Genomic DNA, 25,632 nt, shown 5'->3' on the forward strand with positions numbered 1-25,632 from the left:
GCTTGTTCAGTTAACCACTTAAGCCCCGGAGGATTTTCCTGCTAAACGACCAGGGGGTATTTTGCGATTCGGCACTGCGTGACTTTAACAGACAATTGCGCGGTCGTGCGACGCTGTATCTAAACAAATTTGGCGTCCTTTTTTTCCCACAAACAGAGCTTTCTTTTGGTGGTATTTGATCACCCGTGCGATTTTTACTTTTTGCGCTATAAACAAAAAAAGAGCGTACATTTTGCAAAAATAACAATATTTTTCACATTTTTTTATATGAAATTCCCCAAAAAAAAATGTAAAAATCAAAATTTTTTTAAATTTTCGGCCAATTTGTTTTATGCTACCTCTGTTTGGTAAAAAAAAATCGCAAAAAGCGTATTTTGATTGGTTTGCGCAAAAGTTATCGCGTTTACTAACAAAGGGAAAGATTTCTGTCATTTTTGGTGTTTTTTTTTTTAACGTGTAATGGCGGCGATCTACGATTTTTTTTGCGGTACTGCGACATTGGGGCGGACAGATCGGACCCTTGACTGACATTTTTGACACTTTTGGGGTTACCAGTGACATTTCTACAGTAATCAGTGCTATATATATGCACTGTTACTGTAAAAATACACTGGTAGTGAAGGGGTTAACTTTATTTGGGAGGGAGGGGCTGTGTGTGTCCCTAGGGGCGTGATTCTTACTGTGATTGGCTGTGGCTCTAGCTGTAAGGACACTGATCAACGGATCTACATACTAGATCCGAGTGATCAGTGTTTTTACAGCGAGGAAAATGACAGGTGGCTTGTTTACACAAGCTGCCTGACATTCTCCTTCTCCCCCGCCGATCGCCGAGTGACCGGCGGACATCGGGTCCGCTGGTCACATGCGCGGGGGGGTCCGTGACCGCGCGGGAGCGCGCCTCCGCGGGCGCGCGCTCGCTCCCCAGAGCCTCACAGGCGAGCGACGTAGACCTACGTCACTCTGCCTGTGAGGGGCCGACTGCCGCAGTAAATATACTGTGAGCAGTCGGCAAGCGGTTAAGCTATGACATAAACAAAATTCTGGAACCTGATTGGCTACTATGCACCAGATTTTACACTCTCCAGTTTTAGTAAATCAACCCTATAATGTGTAGCCACCTTTAGTTTATACATAATACAGTGCATGTTTGGCTGCTATGTTTGTTAAAAAGGGAAGGTCACTTTAAAATAGGCACTGAATTCTATAAGGATTTGTTCACACTGAATTGGAAGCAGATCATCCATGACAGAGGGATTGATTCACTGAAGGCAAAACGACTGTGCACTTTGCATTCATTTTCCTTAGTAATGTGGTAAAGCTTCACTTTTGTAAAGAATAGCCAATCGGGGGCAAAGAAAAGAAAAAAAAAAATGTTTTCTTGCACATAATTGGATGATGGAATTCCGCAGAGCTTTCCCACTTTTACTAATCTCTGGGAAAAGTAAACGCAACTGCACTTACAAAGTGCACAGTCCATTTGCCTTTAGAAAATCAACTCCTCTATTTGCCTTTAGTAAATTAACCCTAATGACTTTTTGTGGCAGACACATTTGTCACAGTGCCCCAAAACACTCTTCCCTTCATTTACTATGTTCTGGAGCAAACTCCCTTGCAGAGTGCAACTGCATTTGCAAAACGCACATTCTACTTGTTTTTAGTAAATGGAAAACAAAAGCCATGGCATGAAAATTGCTGAGCAGCATACTGGAAAGCCTCCTCCCATCTTGTCATGAAGTGTGAGCTCTTCAACCTAGCGTACACTTTTATACCCAGCCTCTGCAATGTGTCTAAGAATAGCCAAAGAGCACAATGGGAATGAGCCCTAATACTGCAGCTTGTATTGCAGTAGGAAATTACTAAAACATGTAGAATACTATTTAGGAAAATAGCAGCAATCATTTTTGAAATCCGATGTGGTTTGGCAGCATTTTGCCATCCTTTTCATAACTTTTACATTGCTCACTGTATTTGTCTTCAAGCAGACATGAATAATCTGTGCAAGCACCAAAGAAAGATCGTATACATGATCTGAAAATTGGACGACATATCGTCCGTTTTTTTTTTGGAGAGGTTACTAATGTTACGAAAAATCTCATATGACAGAATAAAAATTCGGAAAGGATGTAATGTCTCTGGTCCGGCCACATCTGGAGTATGCTGTCCAGTTCTGGGCACCGGTCCATGTGTTGTAGTGTATTTGTATTGTAATTTCGGATGACAACTGTACCGATTAACCACTTGCTCACTGCTCACAGCAATACTACTGCAGCAGTGCAGGCTCCCCTGGGTCCAGCGACATAGACCTACGTCACTGGACTCCTAGTGATCTCAGGGGCACGGCGCGCTGCCGAAGGCTCGCTGGAGGAGGAGAGGCCGCCTCCTTTCCCCAATCGTCGGGGAAAGTGTGAGAAGACCCACCTGCTTATGTAAACAAAGCAGGCTGATCTTCTCTGTGACACACAGGGAGAGATCACAGGATTCAGCATAGCTGAACCTGCGATCTGTGTCACAGAACCCCCCCCCCCCACACGTCATTAAGCATGAGGCATACATTTAACCCTTTGATCACCCATAGGGTTAACCCCTTCCCTTCCAGTATCATTATTACAGTAACAGTACATATTTTTAGCACTGATTACTGTAGTAATGTCACTGGTCCCCCCAAAAGTGTCAAAAATATCAGTTAGGGGTCCGATCTGTCCACCGTAATGTCGCAGTCCCGCAAAAAATCGCAGATCACCGCCTTTTAAAAAAAATTCAACAAAAATGACATAAATCTTTCCCGTAGTTAGTAAACGCGATTACTTTTGCGCAAACCAATCAAAATACACTTATTGTGATTTATTTTACCAAAAATATGTAGCAGAAAACAAATTGGCCTAAAAGGTTAAAAAATTGAAATTTTTATTTATTTATTTATTTTCTTTGGAATGTTATATAGCAGAATGTGAAAAATATAGTTTTTTTTTTTCAAAATTGTCACTCTTTTTTTGTTTAAAAAGCGCACAGGTGATCAAATACCACCAAAAGAAAGCTCTATTTGTGGGGAAAAAAGGACATCGATTTTGTTTGTATACAGTGTCACACAACCGCACAATTGTCCGTTAAAGTAAAGCAGTGCCGAATCGCAAAATAGGGCCTGGTCAGGAAGGGGATAAAATCTTCCGGTCTTAAAGTTGTTAAACAAAAATTGTACAATTTGGTATTGTGCGAGAAAATGTTTTCTGCATGTCCGATTGGATAATATCGAATGAATTGTCGTGATCGGCTCTCAAAAGCTCTGTACTAACGATCCATTTATCGCAAGATTGCTTGAAAAGCGCTATTTTTTGTCCAATTTTCGGATCGTGTGTACGGGCCATTAGTGTGCTGCTGTGTAAAAAAGAGGTGTTTTTACATGATGAAAAATACAGTGCCATGTCTGCTGCAGTTTGATCCCAACAGGCCAGTGAAGATGTGTAAAGCCATTTAAAAAATGCCCTGACGAAAGCTGAGGTCTAGAGAAACAGATGTCCTATATTTTCTAAACACGGAAAATGTAAAGGAGCTGAAGGGATTAGGTTAGAGCCATTCTCTCATTTGATCCTCCACTGAGAAACTCCTAATGTTACCGATATATTAGAGGGAGCAGTGGCCATTACATCCAATGGTATAACCTTCCAAGAAGTAAAAATGGAGGCGATGAATACAAATGAACACATCATCAAACACAAACATGAATAAAAAATAACGCAGAGTATAAAAATTTTATCAGAAGACTTTATTATAATAATGATGAGAAAATCAAACACAAATTCTGTATATGATTCAGCAAATGTTTTGAAATTAAAATTTCACCTTTGACCTCAGTTTCTGTAATTCTCCTCTTTGAAGTTCAAAAAAACGAATTTGCTTTAAGATTGTGGTAATTTGGAAAGATCTGTCTTTTAGATGTTTTCAGATCTAGTATAAAATACCTTATTGCTTTGCTTTAGAAGCTAAATACAGAGATGAAATATACAACTGACTTTTCCTGCTGTCCACCCAGTTCTGAAATTTACACAGCTCTGCTATACAGAACAGTTCTGACTAATAGGAGAAGAGGACCTGCTCTTTCTCTACTACACTTTCACTTTCAGTTACAGTTTTCCCCTCCCACCCACCCTGCTACTGGACAGCGAAAGTAGAAGCAGCGCATTGATGAACTCATCTCTTTGTCACTCTGCTCTATCCCCCTATCAGCATGCTCTGTGCACTGAAGCACACCTGATTGGCTTCTTGTGCTGCATTTTCCTCTGCTGTACAGCAGACTACAGGTGGCTGTTACCAAGGTAAATGCAGATACCTAAAGGAGAAGTATAGCCAAAGCTTTTTTTTTTGCTGTACTTCTCCTATGGATCACAGGACTGCAGTTCTTTCTGCATTCCTGTAAGCCTTTTTTGGCCAATAGGAGGCTAAAGCTGATATCATACACCTGGTCCAGGCTCTGAAAAGATCCTGACCCTATGGCTGACTGGAGCAGCAGCTGGCTCCACCTCTCAGCTCAGCCAACTGCTCCCGCCTCCTCCACAGCCCAGCGCTCAAGTGAGCGCTGGAGGGGCAGAGTGGAGAAATGGTGATTGACAGTCACCAGCTCACTGCTCACTGAAGAGCGATAGCTATTTGACCGCTCAGTTCTTGGTCTCCGAGGCAGCAGGGGACAGCTGCAGCTGGGATCGGTGCTGCAGTTATCTAGGTAAGTATGAATGTTTATTTTTTTTTTTAGCCAATACTTCTCCATTAACACCATTTGCATTAAAATAAATACATTTAATGATGTATTAGTCCCCGTTCACATGCAGGCGACGCTACTTCCAGGGGCGACCTCCGAGGTCGCGGTGCGAGCAGCGCGCCGCGACCTCGGAGTGGCCGCCACGGACTTCATAAAATTTAAGTCTATGGCGGTCGCCTCCTGGTCGCCCCAAAGAAGCTCCGGACCCTTTTTCTAAGTCGGAGCGACTTGTGTCGCTCCTATTAGAACGGGTCCGCAGCTTCCCTATGGAAGGCGACCTGCGGCGACCTGTGAGGCGACCAGGTCGCCTCACAGGTCGCCTTAGTGTGAACGGGGCTTTAATGATTACAGATTTTGTTTGTATAAACTCTTTGTTTTACATGTAATCATTTATTACACATGGCTTCCATGATATAGATGTAGCACCCCCTAGTGTGCAGACTAGTGTAGGTACATTTCTTTCTGTCTCACTGTAGCTCGGTGAGTCTGGTTAATTGGTCGGGTTTACTTTAGGTCAGGATGGAGGGCTCTACAGGTCAGGCCTCTGGTACCTCCCCCTGGCTCTGGAAGTTGGGGGTAGAGGCCAGGAGGTGCTGATCTGCATATTTACAGAGGGCCTGGCAGGGTGGCTGGGTCAGCCCATAAATTTTGTGGAGCCTGGCCAGCAGGGGAGTTAGGAATGCTGTGTCGTGTGGCCTTAGAGGGGACTGGGGATGAGGGGGTTCTGCCTCCAGGCTGGGAGCTGAAAAAATAAGAAGGACAGAGAGGTCTCTATTACCCCTCAGTCTCTTCCTTGGAGACACCCTGGCTTGCAAGGAAGGACCTGGACAGAAGGAGGCCTGAACAGCAGTCTCTTCAAAAGCAACAGGATTTCCAGGGACAGTATAAGTACCTCTACACCCCCAGGGCCTAAAAGGGAAAGGGCTGCCCGATGCAAAATCTAGAAAGCTTTCTGGGACAATGGCAACAAGCTAAACTCAATCCCTTGTCCTGGGACTTTTCACCAAGCAGCCAGGTGGGCTTGCATTTTCAAGAGAGGGAACATAGAGATCCTGCAAGTTGGGACTTTGCTAACATTCCATCCAGGGGAGACAGAGCTCCTAGAAGGGAAATTTCCCTTGCCATTTCTAGAAAGACTGTTGCTGTTCCAGTGGGAATATGGTCAAGGATTTGTAATTTTTGCAATGTACATAGTGAAGGAAGTTGTCCTCGTTGTTGTTCTTCAAGTCAGATTGGGCATCCTATGATTCTTATTCCCCATCCAAGTTGTTTCCCCCCAAAAAAACAACAAAATCAAGCCCATGGACTGATTTCTGTCTCTGTCTGTATGAGAGTTAAAAAATGCATGTTACCTGGCTGTGCAGGAATAGGGGGACCCAAAACCCAGCGGCCACTGGGGGGAGTGGCCTGGCTGGATTTCAGGCTAAGGCTGCCATTCATCTCACTTCATGCACATGGGTCTGCTTCAGGATGTGCAGCTTATGGATCTTTTCCTTTGACAGCCTCCATTCATAGAGTGAGGGCCGCCGATATGGGCGGACCACTGGTCTTCCTGTAGGCGGCCCGAGCACAGGGATGAGGATTGGCACGATGTACTGTGTGTCTCTCCTTGCAGCAGATAAAAGCATATATATATATATATGCATATATGCATATATATGCATATATATATATATATATGCATATATATATATATATATATATATATATATATAATATAAAATGTGTTTTGTGTTTTGTGCAACGTTTTTTTTTTTTTTTTTTTTAATCTCCCTCCCTAGTTCCGCTCCCATGCAGCATTGCTGCTGCAGGGAACGGAACTAGGAAGTGATCAGAGCGACGGAGACCGACGGAGGAGCGGCGGGACTCTCGGCTGGCGGTCACAGCAATGAGAGATCATCGCTGGATCGCCAGGAGAAGGTAAGAGAACACCGCTGCGCTCTCTGCAATCTACCCCGAGCGTGACTCGGGGTTTCCGCTCCTGATATGAAAAACCAACCCCGAGTCACGCTCGGGATCACCGCTAAGGAGGTTAATGTGCTTGCCCCCCTCCCACTCCGCTGTGCCGATCCTCCTCCCTGTCCTGCCCACAAACACTGTAGGCATGTGCACCCTATGAGCTTTTAGGTCAGCCTGGCAACCAGGGACAGTACTCCAGGGTCAGGGCTTAGCAGGGTAGCAATGTGGAGTGGCCTCTGAGGGAAAAAAAGCATTCAACCGGGCACGCACAGAGGTGTCCTTTTATGAAACGGAGATGAGCAGTGATCCTGCCGATCACAGCTCATTTCTGATCATTCTCAGTTTATGAAACAGAAATGATCGGGGGAGAACATGTTCTCCACTGATCATCTCTTCACAAGGGAATCTGTCATTGCCTGACACAGAAACAGCCAGGTCATGAAGCTGCGATCTCCGCACTTCACTGGTGATCTGGGTCAGAATTCACACTCCCGGATTCACCAGCCTGGAGCTTGTGAATCGGGGAGTGAAGACCAAATCAGGGGAGAACTTAGGGGGAAAAAGGAATATTATTGACATCCTTCTTCCTCTTTCAGACCCCCCAACACAGTAATCATGTTCCCCTGCCATATTTATGTATATATATATATATATATACATGTATATATATACACACATACATGTAGATATATATTTAATGTGTATATATATATATATATAAAATGTATGCGTGTGTGTATTCAGTGTATATATATATATATATATATATATATATATATATATATATATATATATATATATTTATGTAAGGGGACTATTATTTATTAACATTAGTGGGGATCGTGTATTCAGCAGTGATAATCTATCACTGCTTGTTAAAGAGCGCCAGTGACTTTCATAGTACGGTAATCTCGATTTGTCTCACGAGATTACAGGCGCTCCCATTCACTTCTATACAGATCTCGGCCGTTCGCCGAGGAAACACTTCTCCTCTGATCACCCTGTGAGAACTGAAGTTCTCCGCTTCATAAAAAGGGTGCCAGAGGAGATAATATTCCCCGGAGAACTGCAGAGAAGCGAACAGAGAAAAAAATTCACCCTTTCATAAACATACACCAGAGTCTCCACACCAATTCCTCAGCTCTTCTCTCTCCCTGGTCCTTGGGGATAGCAACTGTCACTTACCCTGTACAGGGAGAGGAGGGGGCGGGACAGACACTGTCACTCTGGCTATATGGAGAAAAGAGGGGTGAGGGGACCACGACCTATTACTCAGCTTTTATGAAGAGCAGATGGCGGGATGTCATTACACAGGACTGTCACGGAGCTGGTGAGCGCTACAGGGGTCCATATACATCAGTATAGAGTGGCCTTATACATCCCTATTTATCACTATAGAGGGCTGAAGAGATTATTATGGGGGTTTACATATATTTTAGAGGCATTATATATATATATATATATATATATATATATATAGTTTGAGGGGGTTTATACATTATTATTGGGGTTCTACACTAATGCAATGTGCCCACATCTGATCCCCCCTGTGTGCCCAGGTCCCCCCCCCCCCCATATCTCTGCTGGTCTTCCTCTCCCGCCGAGCAGGGGGATGTGTCAGGACTGAAAGCGGGGGAATATATCCTTTACCGGCCCCTTCCTTTTCTGATACTGATCGCTCCTGTGTCCATTGATGACTGAGCATAGTAAACTGTGTCTACTATGCTTCATTTTATGAGGAACAATGACTATTTTAACCTAACCTAGACACCAGCATAAAGGACACCTTTTTCATTGTAAATACAGTTCCTGGTGTAGTAAAAAAAATCACTAAACTTCAGCTTTACAGCTATAAATCAAGTAGCGTATGTGTTCATTTAGGGTAAACCTGAACTGTACTCTAAATTCATGCCTTACTGATTTGTTAACTAATAAAACATAAAAGATTCCTAACACAAACTCTATTCAGTCACAAGCACCTAAGCACAACTTTAATGGCTGGAAATATAGCCGCCATCAAAGGGTAGGGATTTGATCAAGCACCGCACCGCTATAACAATGTGCTGGAAAAATACGCCAATACTCTTGGATCATGTGGAACATAATATAAACTGGGTGACGATCAATTATAAACTCACATGTACTCTTCAAAACACTCAAAAGAAGTTTGAGAAAACCTGGGACCTGTTTATCCATTGTATTTCACTGGACTAATGAGGCTCAGGAGGAACAACTGTATTTTCCCCTTCTTTTTTACAGTATACTGTATAGGCCAGCATGCTTTTGTGATACTTGTAATTACTGTTATGTAGGATCTGATGTGATATCGCTTTGTTGTACCTCTAAGTACCCAGAAAACTGATGTGGCTGTTATAAAAGGGAGGCAAAGACATGATATAGCATGAACCTTTATTAGTGTAATTTTATACCATTCCCTATATTAGACAACATGTCAGGCTTTGTGATCTGTAACAACTTTATTGGAAAAAACCTCAATAAACAGTATGAAATACAAGCAGAGTATTGATTATCTGGATCTGCCTGATTGTTGCCCTTTCACAGCTATGGGTATACTTAGATGCTGAAGAGAGACTAGAGCTGCTGGTAGGTATTAGGTAAAATGATAGTATGTTGGACTAAATGTAATGTGTTTAATAGTGTTTCGCTATAAATTATTGCTTTAATAATAAATTAATATAATAATTATAGCCATAATATGAGGGGTGTTCAAGTCAAACTGGAACTTTTGAGTTTATATAATAAAAGCAAATTTCAAGTAGTGGAAAATGCATTTATTTTTCGACATTCTCCCCGCTACATGTATACACTTATCTCAGCGTTTAACTAATGCCTGGAAAGAATTGTCAGTATGCTTGAACCATCCTAGGACAGTCTGCTTCACTTCATCATCTGCTCTGAAATGCTGACCCCTGAGGAACACTTTTAGGGGTCCAAACAGGTGGAAATCGCTCGAAGAGCAGTCTGGGCTGTAAGAGGGATGTGGCAAAACCTTGCAGCTGAGTTGCTGTAATGTGCAGGTAATGCGGTGAGCAGTATGAGCTTGTGAATTGTCCTGGAGAAACAGGACGGCATTAGTGAGCAAACCAGGCCATTTGTTCCATAGACACGTATGGGCATCACTCAGAACACAACAGTAATATTAACTATTGATAGTGGCACCACAGGGTAGAAAATCCACATGAATAAAGCCACGTTTGTCCCAGAAAACACTTGCCATCACTTTACCTGCAGACGCAATTGTTTGACATTTTTTTGTTGGTGGTGAGTCTGTGGTGGAGCTGTTCCATGCACACATTAACACTGTCATCTGCCATCTTAATTAACAGTCTCTAGACTGGCCAGCAACATGTAGTAGGACACACTTGCCAATTACTACTGCATGTATTACTGCCACGCTAGCATCCCTTTTTATACCTGTAAAATTAAAAGTCCCAGTTGGATTTGAATGCCCCTCATAGTTACTGGACTGCAATTTTACAGCATTTTCTCGGTAAATATGTATATTACATGAACATAAAATTATGAATAAACATAATAAAACATAAAAGTGCAAAAGTGCCAAAATTGAATAGAAGAGACAATAAAGTCCATATAGTGTTAATAAAGTCCACAAAATTATGCAATAAAAAAATAGAAATGGAATAGAAATCCCAGTGCAAACCTTGTAGTATAAATTGGTCATGCCACCATCCCTGTTTAAATCACCACTGTGTAACAGTCCACCACTCTTAAGAGATTTACTGCTTACCAGAGAGTGTGGACTCAGGTACCATTAGCACTGAGTCAACCGTGTTAGAATATAACCAGGGATGGTGCTTGCAGGTGGCTCTGGAAGTTTCCCTACTTAATTCCACGGTAGGACCGTCACTCAAGAATAGTCGCATACAATGCGTTTATACATAGCGATAAAGAGAGCACCCACATAGTGTAAAACTGTATCTCCAAATTTTATTAAAAAGGTAGAAAACTCAAGCTCATCCAGCATGTAAAATTGAGATGCAATGGCCTCAATGACAAGGAACCCAACACATTTAGTCTTCTAAGACGTCCTCTGAGAAGACGAAACGCATCATGTTCCTTGTCATTCAGGCCATTGCATCTCGATCCCCTGAAGAAGTCACATGACAGTAACGTAACGCGTAGGGCGTAGACGGAGACAGAGTCGACTAATACCGGAAGAGACGTTTGTTCCTACATGGAGGCAATGTCTATGAGCTACAGCTGGATGTTTTTAATACAAACTGTGAGTGTGCATTATATTTATTAAATAAAATTATTTAACATACTACAATATGAGATTATTCCTTTATATACCCCTATTTATGAGCTTATGAGAGATGATCCTTGGGAACAGCAACCAATAATAGATCTGATATACTGGTGGAAATGAAGAATCTGAGGACACTTAGTGGCAAAAAAGGAGTTTGATCTTCTAAAAGGATGTGTTGGAGCTGGAGAGAGTCCAGAGAGGAGCAACAAATATTAGGGGAATGGAGGTCATCAGCTATGAGGAAAGACTACAAGCATTGAACTGATTCTCTCTGGAGAAGAGACGCTTGAGGTGGGATATGATATCAATGTACAAATACTGTACTGGTGATGACCCTAGCATAAGGAACAAGCTTTTTAGAGAAAGGGAATACAATAAGACACGTGGCCACTCACTAAAACTAGAGGAAAAACGGTTTAACCTTAAAATACGTAAGGGGTTCTTTACTGTCAGAGCAGTAAGGATGTGGAATTCTCTTCCACAAGCAGTCGTATCAGCAGGGAGCAACAATAGTTTAAAAAACTATTAGATGGGCAACTTAAAGACCACAACATAAGGGGGTATACAATGTACGGTTAAAATCAAACACACACACACATCATGGGTTGAACTGGATGGACTGATGTCTTTTTTCAACCTCACAAACTATGTAACTATGTAAAAAAATACACTTACATTATATGCCTTTAGCATGTTATTTTGAGGTGAGAGGCTAGAAAGCACCTTGTTTTTTATCAAGAATTGGTTTTATCAATGGATGGACTGACGCTTATTTATTGATACATTGTTTTTTATGAACTTTAAACATGTGAATGAATTTATGCATAATCAATTTTAAATTTAAATTATTTCACTATCGGAGTTCTTTGTACAGTGCACTCTATGGATGGTTTACTCTATTGCACAATATACTAATGAGATGATGAATATGATTTGTTATACTATTGTCTATATGTATTTATGAATATTTCATAACAAGCACCTGACACTTTTTCAATATTTTTTGCCCTTTACAATTTAAAAGTCTTATTGCACTAATCGGTTGAGGGAGCGCTACACTTACATTTCATTTTCTAAACAACATTTTCGCTAAGGATAGGCGTTTGAGTGTTGGCAGCAACCCTTACTGAAATCATTTCACTATTTTATATGCATTTTTTATTATACACATTGACAGCGCAGAGTTTTTACCTCCTTTTTTAATAGATGAATGGTTGTGTTTAGCTCTCTTTGGAGGTGTGGGCTGCTACTTTTTCTTGTGCGACTGCAGCGTCGCTTTAGTGGCAACAATATTGAGGAGAGGGAATCGCCCAGTGTCCAGAGTGAGAACACACTTGGCCAAAAATGTAAAGTAATTTATTGAATGTCTAAAATGTACAAATCAAGCCAACACATTTTAGGGAAATATGCCTCCTCCTCCTTCAGGGCTAACAAACACATAAAAATATAATTATAGGATTATAATTATAGGAGACATGCATAAGAGATGTGACTCCACATCTCTTATTTTTATATATTTATGTTGTTCGTTGCCCTGAAGAAGGGAGAGGCATATTCCCTCAAAACGCTTTGGCTTGATTAGTACATTTTTGGCATTCAATAAATTAATTTTAACCCTTTATCAAGTGTGTTATCACTCTGGACCCTGGGTGATCCTCTCTCCTCCAAATCTTTGCACAACAGATAAGTCTGGGCTGTTATTATAATAGTGTGTCATTACACAAATATACTGCAACGTTACTGGAAAAGTGACTCTCCTACAGAAAACAGTGATTCCTCCTGTTGTCGATTAAATAAACAATGTTGTTATATTTGCCAGAAAGGCTTGGGAGAAAATAAGATTCTTGTACTCACCATAAATTCTTTTTCTTGAAGTCCACTGAAAAACACAGGAATGTAGTAACTCCTGGACATATGGGTCACACTGACGCCTTCAGGAGGTTTGAACACTGGCATTAAAAAAAAAAAAAAAAAAGCAACAATGTTACGGTGGTATTAAACCCAAAACCAAAAATGTAACACACCTCCTGTATTAGAGTGTCTCCACTTTGAATGGAGGAACAACTGAGACACCTTTAGATAGTAGCACTGTCTGCCTAGGGGTGTGTTAGATGTGCTAGTAGATTTAAACACATTAAAGCCAAACCCCAAAGAGTACTTTAAAAACAGTTACATCAACCATTTTGTTCCTTTTTGAATTATTATAAGCACCCCTGTCAGTGGTAAATGGCTTATCTCTGTCTAACTGCTACATGTGGAGGATAGCTTGGTCTGTTGAAAGACAACATACATCCTGGCCAGATCATCAGGTGAAAATAAAGGGAAAAAAGCCTAAAAAAGAAAACTGATGCATCCACAACATTTAAGAATCACAAAATAATCAGTTCCATAGTCAGAAAAAGCAGTAGGGTTTGCAGATCTTCTAGTCAATAAGGTCCTCTTGAAAGAGGCAAGCGTTAGGACAAATAAGCACCACACGAAGTGCAATGATTCTAACATCTACAGTATATGTCCTATGAGCATCTTTTAATACACGTCTCACCAAACGGTGTAGCATGGGTTGTCTGCTCCCGGGGCAAGGCAAGTAATTTTTGCCCCCCTAACCCGTGGACTCCCTGAGTCCCTTCCACTAGTACAGTAGTACTGACTGACCTGACCAAACTGAATACTTCACTGACCTACCTGATTGCTGCACTGATGTACCTGACCACTACACTGACCTACCTGATTACTACACTGACCTACCTGATCACTACATTGACCTACCTGACCACTACACTAATCTACCTGATCCCTACATTGACCTACCTGACCAACAACACTAATGTACCTGATCCCTACATTGACCTACCTGACAACTACACTAATCTACCTGATCGCTACACTGATTTACCTGGACCCTCCCCCTCCTCCATTCTCACACACAGGCCGCCCGCACCAGAGGGATCATGAATGGTTAACCTATTCATGACGGTTGAAACGTTGCTGTTACAATGATCTTCATTATAACAACAATCCACCGTGCCCCCCCCCCCCCCCCCCCAGAGTTACTATAGTGAGACTGAACTACTCTGATGAAAATATGTAAAAAAAATAGTAAAAAGTGAAAAAAAAGTTAAACATTTTTAAAAAGTTTAAAAAATGGATCAAACATTATTATTGTTATTATTATTATTAATATAATTTTTTTATATACTGTCACCTGTCAGTGTCCCTGATCACTGCCACACAGATATTTAACCTTCCTAGCGGTATTCCCGAGCGTGACTCGGGGTTAGATTTTAGAGCCAAAAGCGGTAACCCCGAGCCACACTCGGGGTAGCGCTAGGAAGATCGCTGGATCCTGGTAGAGGTTTTACTTACCTTTTCTCCGGGATCCAGCGAAGAATGCGGGCGGTATTCGGCGGCGGAGCTTCCTCCCGATTGTCTGCGAGCCCCGGCTTCCGTCTCCGGCGACGTGAGAACGAGGTGGAACCGGCGGCAAATTCAAATGTAAAACACACCAAACACACTGATACCATTCAAAATAAAAAAATTCACATTACATTGCCCCCCAGTGCCCTTTCCTGCAGTTTTACTGTACTTTTTATGTAAATATATATATATATATATATATATATATATATATATATACACACACACACACATATATATATATATATGTGTGTGTGTGTGTATATACACACATATATATATATATATATATATACATAATTCTTGTGAATGAGCAGCCCAAACCATATATATATATATATAATATATGTATACATAATATATGTATACATACATACATACATATATATAATGTACACAGTTGGTTTGGGCTGCTCATTCACAAGGATTACATGCAAAATAACGGTACCGCTTTCAGCACCTAAAATCCAAAAGAATCATACCGCCAGGGAGGTTAATGACGCTTAACTGTCCTGGTGACAGTATTTACAAAAATAAAATTGTGAAAAAAAAATGTAGACAATTTCTCCATTTTCAAAAAAATTGTGACAAAAAATTACCACTTCAAAAAGCTCACCATACCTTTTACTAAATGCCTCAGATTGTCTACTTATTAAAAAAGGGTAATTTGGGGGCAATTTGAACTCTCCTAGCATTTCAGGACATCAAAACATGAGATGCATCAGAGTACATCAGAATTGATCAATTTTCAAATATATATCATAGTTTGTAGACAAATAACTTTCACGCAAACCAATTATAATACACTTATTGGTATTTTTTTAATCAAAGACATGTAGCAGAATACATTTTCGCCTACATTTATGACAACATTTGATTTTATTGGATATATTGTATGACAGAAAGTGGAAAATAAAGTTTTTTTTTCAACATTTTCAGTCTTTTTTTTTTTTCGTTTATGAGGTTTGGATTCAGCACCCAAATTTTAGTTATGTTCTGCAAACCTTCCTTGAACCAAACCAAGGTAATTTCAGCTCACCCCTAATGCTGGAAAAATTGCTGATTTGGATAACTGCTGTATAGGCATCAGATCAAGCAGTACATTACTTACATTTGGGTTGATTTTCCAAAACTGGAAAGTGCAAAATCTGGTGCAGCTCTGCATAGTAGCCAGATTTTATTGGCAAAGCTTAAAGGTTAACTCCACCTAAAAGCTGAAATTCTGCTTTAAGGACTCCTCACCCCCTTACATGCCATTTTTGGCATGTAATTTTTTATTTTTTTTTTGGGGGGGGGGGTATCTAGTTTTGACAGGTACCCGCTCCCACATCCGCTTGGGCCACCTAGGCAACTTGATCGGAAGTTCTCCTCTCCCCCTCCCTCCCTGCAATCTTCTGGGACACATCATAGGTCCCAGAAGATTGCCTGGCCATTGAGGAGGCGCAGCGTGTCTCATGCATGCGCAGTGCACATCTGGCTTTTTGTAGCTGCTGACTGTTAATAAACAGAAAAACGAATGGAACTCCACTTTGATTGAAGAAGCAGAGGTTAGAAGCTGATCGGCAGCTATGCGCAGCTGCACCAGATTCTGAGTGCTCCAGTTTTAGTAAGTCAACCCTATTGACTGAAGAGTAAAAACATCTACAGAGTACCAAGTATGTCATAGGAAGATTAGAAATAGTAAAAATATGAAGAAATATGGTAAAAATATAATTTGAATTTTCCTCTGGCAAGCTGTGTCTTTCTTGTGTCCCTCAATAGAAAATAAAGAAAGATATATTTTGTTACAAGCACAGTTACTATTTATATGTATAACAGGACACTACTGGTAAGTCAAATCTATCTTTTGAATACAAGTCCACATTAAACTACTGTGGAGATTCAGACAATCTGCATTTTATCAGCAATTCCAGAGCCAGAAAAAAAAAAGCAATACACAATTATATTTAGAGATTTAAAAATCCTATCACTGATATTATTTTGAGTTGAGGTTTTCTGCAATGCACATAACCACAGGTCAACTTCTATTGCTCATGTTAAGCTTTACTATAAATTACTTTTTTTCATATCCCACTTTGTGTCACAAACACATCTCAGCTCCTTCATTATCTTTTAAGCACATTCAATATGTAACTTAGTTTTGTGATCTCGACATGGTTTCACACAACAGTTTGCATTCTTATCATACCTCAGTGTGCATATATATTATTATTGTAAATGTTGTATCTAGGATTTGCTGACAGTTTGACAATGGCAATGCATTATAACACACAGATAAACACAAACAGCCCTATATGACCCATGACCATAGTACATTACTGTTGTAACATCCATTCTCCTGTGCCATAGCCAAGTGGTATGCCAGATTATTTCTTGACAGCTAAGATGTATAGGCTCATTTATGACCAACAAATAAACCAATACCTTGCCCCCCAAAAATACAAAGAAGCTGATTAAGTTGGAAATAGGGCAAGGCCACAGCTTTAGTCCCGTTCACATATCTGTGATGCAGGAACGCTGCGAATATGCAGCGTGTTCCATCATCGCATCCGCACCCCTGGCAGTTCACACTGTCATATGCGATATGCAGGTGGTGTCAATTAAAAGTTAACGACACCCCCAGTTGAGATCGCATATCGCAGTGCGATCTGCAAGTTCGCACAGAATCGGATCTGCGGATAAAAAAAAGGGTCATGTGCGTGTTTAGTGCGATTGCAGTGCGAATTCAGCCACACAAACTGTATCGCTGAAATTTGCACCGCACAGAGATCGCATGTAATTTAGGAGCAGTGCACTCCAAATTACATGTGATCTCTGTGAACCAACCCTTACTGAACTTTGCAAAAGTATCAACTTTCCAAATGTACCAAGCAACAATGTCAATCGCAGTTATACTGTGAGCACCCATAAATAGAGATGGCCTTGCAGTTCGCCCGGCAGTCGGTTCGCTGCAAATTTTGCTTGTTCGCTACCCGCCAATTTTGCGAACACATGGCGTTGTTCAGGGCAGCCATATTAGTTTACATTGGGGAGAACTTTGACCCATGGCACAGCCGTCAAGGGGGAACGGGACAGCCAATTGAAACATTTCAGCACATGGACATGCCCCCTACCCTATAAATAGACCTGAGCTGTTGGCCATTTCACATTCTGCTTTTTGTCAGCGTAGGGAGAGGTTGCCAGACACAAATAGCTCTGTTAAGATCCACAAAAGTCCTTTTCAGGGCTGGTATTTCGGTATAGGTCTACTTTACCGGCTGCTGTCAGTTCTGGCTGATTTATGAAAAAAAAAAGATATATTTTTTGCTGTAAGAAAAAAAAAAAAAAATTTAGGGCAACGTTTCCAATTGCAATACTTCTGCTATGACATTGTCCATGTGCTGGGACTATTTGTGCACAGCTAGTATGTCTTTTGTAGCTGCAAGTATGACTTAAAGGTTTTTAAAGTTCGCCTCCCATTAAAGTCAATGGGGCCTGCCGCGAACTTGCGGTTCGCGGACTTTTGAGAAAATTTGCGGCTGACGTTCGCGAATCTCCCCGGCCGATGTTCGTCCATCACTACCCATAAACATAAACTCACAAGAGGACTGTCTTTACCATCAGTACCAGATAGACATTGGCAGTGGGCACTACCAAAAAATTAGTTTTGCTTAGTTTTTGTATCATGCGTTCTTTTTTCTTCATTTATTGGATCATTCGTTATGATCAGCATTTGTTACTTTGGATAATTCGTAACTTCCGATGCATTCGTATTCATTATTTTCCATTCATTTAGATGCAGCATTTGTTACTTCAGATAATTTGTAACTTTGGATGCATTCGTATTCGTTCTGTTTCATTAATTTAGACGCGGCATTCGTTACTTCAGATAATTTGTAACTTCAGATGCATTCGTATTCATTCTGTTCAATTCATTTAGATGCAACATTCGTTACTTTAGATAATTCATAACTTCAGATCCATTCGTATTCGTACCGTTCAATCCATTTAGATGCAGCATTCGTTACTTCAGATAATTCGTAACTTCAGATCCATTCGTATTCGTTCCGTTCAATTTATTTAGATGCAGCATTCGTTATTTCGGATAATTTGTAACTTTGGATGCATGCGTATTTGTTCTGTTCCATTCATTTAGATGCAGTTCCATTCATTTGGATGCAGCATTCATTATTTTGGATAATTTGTAACTTCGGATGCATTCATAATAATTTATCTCTCACTCTCTGTGTCACAAGAGACTCAAAAATCCAACAAAACAGTGCCACCGGCCTACCACACCCTGTTTGGATGGAATGCAGTCAGAAACAGAAAAAAAAACATAAAGGAATAAGGGACAAGCTCATTGGCCAGGCCCAGAGATAACACACTAACACTGCCCATCCGAAAATCAAATGAATCCGAATATATCCAAAAGAAATACGAATATTAATGAATTCATCAATTATTTCTTTATATTCAGCGATAACGAATAGTTGGAAAGAACGAAAATATGATAAGTGAAATTATCTGAATGTAATCGATTCATTAAACTCGTAGGTTGAATCGTCTTTCGTTCAGATTTTTGTATTTTCAGATTTTTCGTTCTTTCAGATTTTTGTTCTTTTGGATCTTTTGTTCTTTCATGTTTTGTTGTTTCAGGTTTTTGTTCTTTTTCGGGTTTTTGTTCTTTCATGTTTTGTTGTTTCAGGTTTTTGTTCTTTTTCAGGTTTTTGTTCTTTCTGGTTTTTGTTCTTTCGGGTTTTCGTTCTTTTGGCAATTTGTTTTCGACCACAATCGTCAAAAGAGTCTTTCGTACATTTGAATGCTCTTGAATGAATAAATAGATGCATTTCTTCCAAAAATGTATTTGTAACGAACAGAATTGCACATGTCTAGTGCCAGACAGGTATTATACTGACCCTAGAATTTACCTTGAGGGCATAGGCCATAAAGCCACATCAATTGTTAGCAAGGTCAAAACTGCCAATAAAGCTGTGACAAAACATCACACTGGGTGGGAGGATGGGCAACTCTTGTGACAGCTGAATCTCCTCAGACCAGTTGGACATGCCCCAGCATGGCCTGTTCCAATAGTTCAGGCTCCACCCAGTCACCTCAGGTCTTTGTAGCCAATCCTAAGGGAGCTACTTAACTTCTCTTATAGGTTCACACCCACAGTGATGCCATGTTTCCTTCCTAAAGGAGGTTCAAGGGGCCTTCATGACAGGTCTGTTGAGGTACCAATAGACTTTAGGAAGTCTACTGGTACTCATTCACTTAGCTCTGGGGTAAATTCCCCTTCACAGGGCAACTTCCCTTGCAAAGTAAGAAGTATATATACCTTTAGTAAATCAACCCCACAGAGTCAGTGAGTCAATGAGTCAATTGTTTAAATGTTTTACTGTTTGTGCAGGATATGCAAACAATTTATTGTGCATGGTCTGGATACAGCTACACTTTAAATTGGAGCTCTAGCCAAAATATTACAATTTTAGTAAGAAGTTTGTAAATTCCTCCCTCTTCCCTTCCTGACCACCCATGCTGAAGAAATTTTGCCTCCCGCTGAACACCAACACGGAGACTATTTTTTGTCTCACTGATGTAAGGGACACATACTACCAACTATTATATTCTATATTCTGTGCTGTACTTGTTGACTCCTAAACACTTTCTACTACGTTATACATTACATACTCCTGATTACTGCACCCCTACTTCTGACCCCTGCACCAAATATGTAATGTTGTAGACCATATAGTCTTGACCCCTACATTTTATTATCTTATGTAGTACAATACATAGTTCTGATCGCGTCACTCATTAACCACTTAAGCCCCGGAAGATTTTACCCCCTTCCTGACCAGGGGGTATTTTGCGATTCGGCACTGCGTGACTTTAACGGACAATTGCGCGGTCGTGCGACACTGTATCTAAACTAATTTGACGTCCTTTTTTTCCCACAAACAGAGCTTTCTTTTGGTGGTATTTGGTCACCTGTGCGATTTTTTGATCATGCGCTATAAACAAAAAAAGAGCTTAAATTTTGCAAAAATAGCAATATTTTTCACATTTTTTATATGAAATTCCCCCCCAAAAAAATGTAAAAATCAAAATTTTTTAACATTTTCGGCCAATTTGTTTTATGCTACCTATGTTTGGTAAAGAAAATCGCAAAAAGCGTATTTTGATTGGTTTGCGCAAAAGTTATCGCGTTTACTAACAAAGGGAAAGATTTTTGTCATTTTTGTTGTTTTTTTTTTAACGCGTAATGGCGGCGATCTGCGATTTTTTTACGGTACTGCGACATTGCGGCGGACAGATCGGACCCTTGACTGACATTTTTGACACTTTTGGGGTTAGCAGTGACATTTCTATAGTAATCAGTGCTATACATATGCACTGTTACTGTAAAAATACACTGGCAGTGAAGGGGTTAACTTTTTTTGAAAGGGAGGGGCTATGTGTGTCCCTAGGGGCGTGCTTTCTACTGTGATTGGCTCTGGCTTCAGATGTATGAACAATGATCAACGGTTCTACATAGTAGAACCGTATGATCATCCTTCATACACAGGGGAGAATGACAGGCAGCTTGTTTACACAAGCCGCCTGACTTTCTCCCTCTCCCCCGACGATCGCAGAGTGACCGGCGGACATCGGGTCCACCGGTCACACGCGCGGGGGGGGGGGTTGCGTGACCGCGCAGGAGCGGGAGCGCGCCTCCGGCGGCACGCGCTAGCTCCCTAGACCCTCACAAGCTAGCGACGTAGACCTACGTCGCTTTGCCTGTGAGGGGCTGACTGCCGACGTAGATCTGCGTTAGGCAGTCGGCAAGTGGTTAAACAATATGTTCTATAGTCCTGACCCCTGCACCTAAAAACCTATGCTGTACATCCCTTAGTCCTAATAGCTAGATTGTGTATGCTATATTGTACATTACATAGTCCTGACCACTGTGCTTTTAAAGTTATGTTGTATATTACATGCTTCTGAAGTGTTTTATTTGCTCACATAATTGCTGTTTTTCTAAGCAGACCCCAAATATTTTAATTAAGTTATTTTTTTAAGAAAGGCTTAGAAGCAGTGTTGGCTCTTTCCATACAATCTCTAAGCATATTTGACTGAAATTTTAAATTTGTAGAAAATGATCCCTTGTCCTGAGGTTTGTGTGTGGAGTATTTTATAGGTGCAAAACTGCATCATGGAAAATACAGCATACAGAGTGCATAGAGAGTGCAGCAGTTAGGACCAGGGCTGGGACAAGGGGGGGGGGGGGGGGGGGGGCAGAAGGACCGGCTGCCCTAGGCACAGGGTTTATTGTAGGGATATAGGAGGAGTCCCCTGTAGTGCATTTGCACATCCTTCCCAGCAAGGAGTATTATCTCCAAGGGTTAGAAAGGCTGGATTCATCTCTTTTTCATGGATAGTGTAGGACCCACTGATAATGGGGTACTTTGATGCAGTAGTGGGCTTGAGCACGATATGGCCATATGGTGGGACCAAACCCCCATTTTTATTTATGGATTGTCTTCAGATTTGGTAGTTATTTCTTTTGCATTTGCGCGCTATTCTTTTTTAATATACATGTCTTTTGGTTCATAGCTGCAGCAGCTTTAGAAATACATGGGTATGCTCCCCCAAATTTTTTGCCTGTTTATTATGTATTCGGTCTGACCAGACTATCGGGGTTGAGCAACCCTCCCCACCCCCCACACATACCTGTACTCAATCAGTGTCCACCATCAAGTGGCTATAGGAGGAGTCCCCTGTAGTGCATTTGCACATCCTTCCCAGCAAGGAGTATTATCTCCAAGGGTTAGAAAGGCTGGATTCATCTCTTTTTCATGGATAGTGTAGGACCCACTGATAATGGGGTACTTTGACGCAGTAGTGGGCTTGAGCACGATATGGCCATATGGTGGGACCAAACCCCCATTTTTATTTATGGATTGTCTTCAGATTTGGTAGTTATTTCTTTTGCATTTGCGCGCTATTCTTTTTTAATATAAATCTCTAAGCATATTTGACTGAAATTTTAAATTTGTAGAAAATGATCCCTTGTCCTGAGGTTTGTGTGTGGAGTATTTTATAGGTGCAAAACTGCATCATGGAAAATACAGCATACAGAGTGCATAGAGAGTGCAGCAGTTAGGACCAGGGCTGGGACAAGGGGTGGGCAGAAGGACCGGCTGCCCTAGGCACAGGGTTTATTGTAGGGATGGAGGTGCCACAAGTTTCTTCTACTATAAGGCTGAAAGGGGTAGTGACAGAACTACTAATTTTACTACTCCTCCCAGCCCACCGCTGTTAGCAGCAAAGAGAAAAGAAGAGAGCCGGGAGGAGGTGCAGGCTGTGCTCTCTCCTCCTTATAAGCTTGCACATAATAAAGGGGGGGGGGGCAAAATTTGCCATCTTTGCCCTGGGCACTTGGTGATCCTGTCACCGCACTGGTTAGGACTATGCTATGTACAGCATAGCTTATGGATTACAGAGTGCAGTGGTTGCTTTAAGTAGACCCATTTATCTATACCACAAGCCAATCCATCTAGCCATGTCCAATATTCAGTTCAAAGTAGCCATGCCCACTTCAGAAATTCTCAGCATAAAATAAAACCCCTTTTTTTTAAAGCTCTAAATTAGGGAGGTATGACTTTACAAATCATGATGAGCTGGGCTGCTCTGAGAATGTATTTCTGTTGTAACACAAAGGGCTCATTTACACTTGCTTCAGGCTTCAGCACACATTAAGGTGCCTACCGATTCAACATGCTTTTTTGACATGTTTTTGATGCTTTCGTGGTGCTTCGATGATGCTTCAAAGATGCTTCAGTTGTGCTTTGTGGTGCTTTGTCAAGTTTTGATGATGCTTCGATTGTGCTTCAAGTGAGCTTTGTCATAGACATCTATTAAGACTTTGAAGACGCTTTGAAGCACCACTAAAGTGGCATGGGGTATCATTTTTGAAGCAAAGCCAAAGCTTTTTTTTAAGCAAGTATAAACTAGCCCTTAAGAATACATTGCTCCACAATGCCTGCAGCTACAGAGGTCAGTGACTCCTTGTTTTGGAGTGATTTCACTGCTTGTTCAGAATATGTGAATATGTTTATGCGTTTTGCCTGGGCAGTGTTTCGTTTCAAAGCAATAACCTCTGAATAGAAAAATGTTTTGTCCATATAATGCACTAGGACTGCAGTTCTAAAGTTTCCTCTCTCCTAATTCTTAGGCTGCAGTATTGTATCTTTGTAGCAAGTTACAAGGTAAAAGACTGCATTATGCCCCGTACACACGTGCAGATTATCTGAAGACTTTTGTCTGCAGACTTACCTTTTCTATGTAGTGCAAGGGCCTGCCGGATTGCATACAAATTGAAAGTGTTTAGGTTTGACCTCATATTATATGGTTTTGGTAAGTCTGCAGACAAAAGTCTTCAGATAATCTGCACGTGTGTACGGGGCATTAGTGATTGATCTGTGTTAGACATTTGCGAACACAGTACTTAACTGCAGCAGCACCAGGATCTACATGATTTATATAATCTCTGAGGCTGATTTAATAAAGAGTTGAAATTATTTACATAATAAATTGTGTGAATGTTCATTTCAATATCCAATCATTAAAAGTTGTAACAATTTAACCCCTTTAGGACCACCCGTCCACATTGTACTGCAGATAGGCAGCTCCTACGGGCATATTGACGTACCTGTATGTCACTGCCTTCTTCCGGGTTCAGAGTGCCTGCGAAAATACACCCCTCCGTCGACTCCCGCTGTGCTTAGACACAGCGACAATTTTGTCAGCAGAACCCAGCCAAAGATTCATGGCTGGGACCTGCTGATTGGCTGTGTCCAATCACAGCCGAAAGCCCTGTGTTGACAAACAACATAGGGTTCTGTACAGAGACTAGTGATGGACGCACATCGGCCGGGGCGGTTTGCGAACATTAGCCGCAAACGTTCTCAAATGTCCGCGAACCGCTTTGACAGTAAGTGGTTATCCTGTATTCCAAAGCAGACAGAAATCCCTCCACCTTGTGAATTCCCCGCCTCCACATATATGGATGTACTCTTACCAGAGAGCATAGACCTCCTATTACAGGGGGTCAAAGCAAACAAATGTGTCTTATCCACAGTTTCTCTTAAGCTGGATACAGGCAGTCCCTGGGTTACAAACAGACTAGGGTCTGTAGGTTTGTTCTTAAGTCGAATTTGTTTGCAAGTCGGAACAGGTACATTTTTTAAGTATAGCTCCAGCCAAAAGAATATTTTTTATGTTTTTTGGATAGCATAGGGTGGGGTTAACACCCCTGTACCATTTGTTTTGCTGTCTGTGCCCCTGTTCAAAAGATTTCACAACACTTTCTGTCCATATGACAACTGTATTTTGAGAATTTTGGGTTGTTGTGGAAATAAGCATTGGTGATAAAGCTTCAGTGGAGACACCTTTTTCCCATGAGAACTCTTACAGGAGTGAATTTCCCTTCCTAGGGGTAGATTTCTCCTCACTTCCTGTTGTCTCCCTTTGTTTGTAAGTAGGAGTCATTTGTAAGTCGGATGTTTATAACCCTTGGACCACCTATATACACACAATACAACTTTTGTTGTTTGATTTCCTTTAGATATACCTTCAACTATGTAGTATAAGGGCCTGCCTGATTGCATACAAATTGAAAGTGTTTGGGCTTGACCTCATATTATATGGTTTTGGTAAATATAAAGGAATAAATCTAAAGAAAATGGTATAGTGTGTATCCAGCTTTAGACACTGAACACAGACATTCTACACTTGGATCAGTTAGTGGATCATCAATAATATAATATCTGTGTCTGTAAGTACCTGCGAGTGTCTGTGAGTGTAGGGGAGTACCAGAGAGTAAGAAAGTTGAGTTAGGAAGCTAGGAAACAGCCACACAGGACAGACTTAAATTACTGAATCCCCATTAGATTAGATCAGTAGGTACAATGCCTGGCGGGTGTAGAGATACGATTCGGTGTACATCTTGTGGTATGTATGCGTTCCTCGATCATGAGATCGAGGGCAAATACAAATGCACAAAATGTAAGCACGTTACTTCCCTGAAAGCTCAGGTCCTGAATCTAGGGAAGCAGCTGGCAACACTGAGACTAATGTCCATACCGAAGGAGAGCTGGGATCGTACCCGACAGGTGCAGGCCGGGGTCTGCACAGAGGAGGGCGGATTAACGGAGGTGCAGGCATCAGAGCAGAGTAGATGGGTGACAGTTAG

At 41.2% G+C, this 25,632-nt stretch overlaps 1 protein-coding gene across 2 annotated transcripts in view; it reads right to left on the reverse strand.

Annotated features, from left to right (window-relative positions):
- Nucleotides 1-25,632, reverse strand: part of HTR1F (5-hydroxytryptamine receptor 1F) — a 445,099-nt gene that overhangs the window by 3,969 nt on the left and 415,498 nt on the right. For both annotated transcript variants that reach the window (XM_082244850.1, XM_082244851.1), the window contains one exon: nucleotides 12,855-12,949. The gene's annotated coding sequence lies outside the window, so the exon portion shown is untranslated. The remainder of the gene's footprint in view (nucleotides 1-12,854; nucleotides 12,950-25,632) is intronic.

The sequence above is a fragment of the Pelophylax lessonae genome, assembly GCF_965119305.1.
Source record: "Pelophylax lessonae genome assembly, chromosome: 2".
Lineage (NCBI taxonomy): Eukaryota > Metazoa > Chordata > Amphibia > Anura > Ranidae > Pelophylax > Pelophylax lessonae.